General features: G+C 42.1%; 1 pseudogene; it reads right to left on the bottom strand.

The window, feature by feature from the left end:
* Positions 1-4,904: 4,904 nt before the first annotated feature.
* On the bottom strand, positions 4,905-5,664 carry LOC102508174 (annotated as a pseudogene).
* Positions 5,665-6,000: the final 336 nt, after the last annotated feature.

Below are 6,000 nucleotides of genomic sequence, written 5' to 3' on the forward strand. Positions count from 1 at the left end.
TTGATGATTCTGAAGGGGGCTTCTAGGGATGTTTAAGGGCCTTTAAGATGGATGATTCTACATTTGCTACTTTGTCTAATGGCACTTAAAAACATATAACTTTCTTTTCCCTTGAGCCAATTATCTCTAACATTGTTTTCACGCTTACCCTTAAAGCACCATCTTTAGGCTGATGACTCTCAAATTTGTATCTCTGGGCCACATTTTCATATATCCAGCTCTTGGCCTGGCGTCCCTACTTGAAGATCTTCTACATGTCTTAGATTTGACATGGACAGTACAGAACTCTTGACCCAAATGTGCCTCCTCCTAAGCCTTTCCTACATCAATAAATGGCATCACCATATGCTGGTTGCTCAGGTCAAACCCTGGGAAATATTCTTAATTTTTCTTATTCCTATCACCACATCCAATCCCTCAAATAGCCCTGTGTATTTTGACTCCAATACTCCATGGCATTATATGAAAAATGGGATAACTTCTCACCATGTGCACTGTAAGGTCAATTCAAGCCACCATCCTCTCTACTCCAGCAGCCTGCTACCCTTCCCTCTGCATCTCCCATTTCTGTCCTAACAGAGCAGCCACTGGAATCTTCTGAAAGCATAAACGACTTCTCTTTCTTGCTCAAAACCCTCCAAAGGCTTTTCGTTGCAAGTGGAATAAAACCCGGACCTGTTACCATACCCCACACACAGGTCTCTACGTGACCTTGCCTCTACCTGTTCTCCCCACGACTGGACTTACCAGCAGCTCAGAGCCCTCGCACATCTCCATCTCCTGCCAGTAACTTCTTTCATGGCACCCTGCCCCCTTCTCATCATTGTCTCTTCCTCAGAAGGGCCTTCCCTAACCTCTCTGCCAGAGCTTCTAGCTGTTTCCCCACTCTTCCCCTTTTCAAAGAAATGGAACCTCCTATTTTTAGCTGAGTCCATAATTAGTCTTCCTTAAACTGGTTATGGCTACCCAACTAAGTTGTCCAATGCAATGTAAGTGGAAATAAAATGTAGCAGCATCCAAGAACCATCCTTTAAATATCTTTGGTATATAACTTTTGGTCTTTTTTCCTCCCCTTTTATTCATTCTGCTGGCTGGAATATGAGCTGACGGCTGGAGCTGGAGCAGCCACCTCAGACCATGAGGTAACCTTGGAAATGGAGGCCAATCACAGCAAAGCAACAGAATAGAAGGAGCTTGGAACACTGAGGACTTCGTGGAATGAACTGCCCTAACAGCCCTGGATTACTTGCTTCTGAACGTCTACTTGAGAGAAAAACAAGTTTTTGTTTTATTGAAGCCAGTTATTTTGAATTCTGTTACCAGCTTAATTCCAACCAATAGACTACTCTAGCTGAGGCGACCCTCTTTCATATTTATGTGAATTTTTCCTTTGAAGCACTTAGAACCTAAAATTACCCTGTATATTTATTTATGCTTTTATTCATATTTTTATTATCTGTCTTCCCCTCTCTGGAATATAAACTTCTTTTTTGTTGTTGTTTTTACTTTTTTTTTAATTGAGGTATAGTCAGTTTACAATGTTGTGTCAATTTCTGGTGTACAGCACAATTCTTCAGTCATGGAATATAAACTTCTTCAGGCCAGGGATTATCTAATGTTCAGTGCTGTATCCCTGTCTCCAGCAAGAGTTCCTAGTACATAATAGGTGCTTAATAAATATTTGTGGAATGAATGGGTAAGTGAACACCTACTGTGTGCTAGGGAGAGAGATACAAAGATGATTGACACATGTTTCCGGAGTCCCTTGCCTCAGAAGCTCACAGTCTAGTGGGAACTGACTCTCCGTTGGAAGGGGCAATCATTCTCATTGGGTTCGTCTAACCGTGGTTCTCAGCCAGGGGCAGTTTTGTTCCCCAAGGAGTGATTGTCGATATCTGGAAATATTTTTGATTGTTACAGGTTAGGGGATGCCACCAGCATCCAGTGAGTAGAGGCCAGGGAAGCTGCTAAACCTCCTACATTGCATGGAACAGCCCCCACAACAAGTAATTATCTGACCCCAAATGCCAATAATGCTGAGGTTGAGAAACCCTGACCTAGCAAAGGTCAGTGTCATTTAGATTTGCCAGGGAGTAAGTTGTTTGGGCTGCGTGAGAGTGGAAGCCATGGAGTGTAGGGGGACACGTGCCATGTGGCCTGTTTGATGTTATTAGTGAGATTGTGGGATTAAGCCCCAAGTAGAGGTCAGCTGAGTTGTCAAATTCTGCCAAAGCTCTCCATTGAGAGGCTGGCTCCAATCATTAATCTTTACTTGTCACAGGGCTATGTTTTGGGGACATTCAGTGTGCATCCAGAACAGGTAAAGTTATGTCCAGAACTCTAGAAGCCAAGCCAGAGAAGCTCTTTGAACAGCATTTTTTTTTTTTTTTTTGGTGGGGGAAGTAATTAGGTTTATTTACCTATTTATTCTTATAAGAGGTACTGGGGATTGAACCTAGGACCTCATGCTTGCTAAGCATGTGCTCTAACACTTGAGCCATACCCTCCACCCACTATTGTTATTAATATAGAAAAATCCTAGATGAGTTCTCAATTTGCCTGGCCTCAGGAAGGCTGAGAGAGCTCAGAGGCTCCACCGCTCTCTGCTGTAATAATTCTCTTCTCTATTTCTGTTCGGCTGAAAGGAGTATATCCACATTCACGGCTCTCCCACAAAATGTAATTTTCTCTTGCAGGTGAACAAATGATAGATGAGGGTAGTTGAAGGGACAGATTATGGAGGAGCTAGTTCTGGGCCACTTCATATTTTAACTTTTTTTTTTTTTTTTTTTTTTTTAGCTTTCCAATTTGTTGGACATGGATGTACTTGGTGACCTTGGGTAGGGCACTTAATCTCCCTGAGCCTCAGTTTCCTTATCAGCAAACTCAAGGGGTTGGGTCAGGCCATGGCTTAGTTGCTTCCATTCTAAATAACCATGATGACTCATTTATCACCTGTTAACCATCAGATAACTGATGGCAACAAATGCCTGGGTTTGAAGAAATAAATTTGAAAATAAGGGGAAGATTAGAGTGATTCTTAGCATCAAGGTTCTTCTCTGCCACCTGCCCCTGACCTGTGTTCAAAAACAAAACGTATCAGCATTAATCTCTGGAATGGTAGTTCCAGAAATATGTTTCTTAGAACATAGCTCCTTAAGATATGAAAATGGAACTCTATGTGAAAAAACAGAAAACAACAAAAGAACTGAGAAGCATACTAGCTCCCATTCTTGGAAAGTAATAAAAAGTCATTTTAACATTTTATAAACCCAATGTTTCTCACTTACTTCACTAGAGAATTCGTTTTTCCTTGAATGATTTTTTTCTTTTTAACATTCTGTAGAACTACAGAACTAGTATTCCTTGAAACTCACTTTTGGAATTTCACCTGCCTTGGTCTATAATGACATTACCCTTTGCTCTGTACCTACTTGGAGGAGTGATGGTACCTGCTAAAAAGTATCCCAAAGAAAACAGAAAATGTGCTTCACAACTTCCTTGGCCTTCAGTACAAACATGGGCATCACCCATATACCTGATATCAGGCGACGATAACATGCTTGGACACACTATTAATAAAATCTACTTATTGGTCTCATTTTGTTTTTACATAGCCTATGATGCTAAGAAATAAAAATTTAAACTTATGCTTCTTTGCTGAATTTACTCCACCAGTCTTATTCACTAAGTGACGCTATTGCACAGATGGCAAATAGGTTATTTTCTCTCATGACAACTTTGATCAATAGGTAGTAGCTGCCTAGAGCTCTGTATTAAAAATAATATTAAGACCTTGAATGGGCTTGGAGGGAAAAATATGCTGTGATTGATTCTTAATGTCTGTTGTGGGTGTACTGCTGTGATTGATTATTGATGTCTGTTGTGGGTGCAGACTAGTGAAAGGCATAGGATGCTTGTTGCATGTTTCCTCACCAAAAATCAGAGGCTTCTTACAAACTACCCACGTTGGCGTGGTTGGAGGGTTAATACACCTAAGTACCTAAAAGAGTGGCTAAGCTAATTCTATAGTGTTCGAAAAGGGAGAGTTCCTCCAGGTCTTGAGGTAAAGATAAACTGTATGCAAGAGTTGATTTGGGCCTTGATGGTTAGAAAGGTTAGGTCTTGTGAGAGAAAATTTTTAGCAGAGACAGTGGAAGTGCTGCCAATGCCCCAGGGATGGCTTGTATCTCTGGAGCTGCCCAGAGACAGTGTCAGCATCCCTTACACAGTGCTCAGTAAAGATGCATTTTTACCCTTTGTCTAGCACAGCTCCGTCCAATAGAAATATAATTTGAGTCACATACTTTTAAGCTTTCTGGTAGCCGCACTTAAAAAGTAAAGAGAAACAGGTGAAATTAAGTTTAATAATATACTTTATTTAACCCAATATATCCAAAATATTATCACTTCATATAATCAATATAAAAAATTATTAATGAGATCATTTACATTCTATTTTTTGTAATAAGTATTTGAAAGCTGGTGTATATTTTACCAACAAATGTATCTCAGTAGGAACCAACCACATTTCAAATGTTCAGTAGCCCCAGGTGGCTGGTGGCTACTGTGTTGGACGATGTCAATCTAAACTACCACTCTTATTCATATGTTGTGTTCTCCAAAAATTTGTTTGAATACAGTTAATTTAATTTCAGCAGTTTTCCCAAACTCTATGCTGATGGACACAACTGGTGCTAGAAATAGTTTTTAATGTAAAAACTATTCATTTAAATAGCATATAAGAAAAATCCATTAATTCATTACTTTAAGATAATTTAAATTATTAATTTAATATTTGAGATTGTTATTTTCGCTTCCTGTTAACATTAGGAAGACAAAGTTATTAAGTAGAGAACAGTAAGAGTTCCTATGACTTGTTATTTCTCTCTCTCTTTTTTTTTTTAAATCATTTTTTGGCCCAGTGTGTAGACGGGGATGTGTGCAAACTTCTTAGAAGGCATTTCATCTTTACGTGGCCGGAAGTGCAGACAGCTGTCTTGCAAAAGAGATAGGGCAGCCATGAGGACAGCGTGAACTCGGTTCCGTAGTAGCAGCAAATATTCCCTTCTTCAGGCCACTGAGGAGCTCCTTGTTCTGTAGGAACCTCTCCAAGTCGGCCTTCACCAGTACATGGCGCACATCCATCACCTCCAGAGTCAGAACAAGGCTCTCTACCTGGTGGCTGAACTCCAGCCACAGGTGATTGGCATCTGGGGCAGCGGAGGCCCCTAGCCTGTCTTCAGCTGAGCCCAGGTCACTGCGTGAGGGGCAGCTGGGGTCAGGTTAGGATGGGACACTAACTGGAAAGGAACCCTGCTGCTCGGTGCTCGGCCTCCAGGAGTGCACGCTACCCGCGCTGGGCCACAGTGGTGTCAACCCTCCTGAGGACCCAGTGGCCGGCTACAGGGCAGAGGTCGCTTCTCTCCAGAGCTGGGCCCAGGTCGTGCTGTGAGAAAGAACTGTCTTGTTTCAGCGTCACCTCCCTGCACGGAGACTCTTCCTCCTCGGACGTGTTCATCTCCTCCATCTTGGCCAAGGTGCGTGCCTTGAGCAGGACCTGGGGCCGCGGGCACAGGGGCTACTCCCTGCATCCAGGATGGATGGGTTGATACAGAAAGTGGACTTGACGTAACCAGAGGAGGTGTTGAAGATGCAAGGCACAGAGCCAAACCCCCGGGCATCCCAACACCTGCCCTCCACAGGCTGCAGCCTCTGTTTCTGCTTTATGTCCTTAATTGAGGTAAAATGTACATAACATAAGATGTACCATTTACATGTACAGTTTGGCGGCATTAAATACATTCACACTGTTGTTCTCTCACCAACGCATCTCCAGGACCTTGTCATTCTCCCAAATTGAAACCCTATACCTGTTAAACAATAACTCCCCATTCTTCCCTCCTCCCAGGCCCTGACAACCACCATTCTACTTCCTGTCCCTAAGAATTTGATCACTCTAGGTTCCTCATATAAGTAGAATCATACAGTATTTGTCCT

This window comes from Camelus ferus, chromosome 18 (assembly GCF_009834535.1).
Source record: "Camelus ferus isolate YT-003-E chromosome 18, BCGSAC_Cfer_1.0, whole genome shotgun sequence".
Taxonomy (NCBI): Eukaryota; Metazoa; Chordata; class Mammalia; order Artiodactyla; family Camelidae; genus Camelus; species Camelus ferus.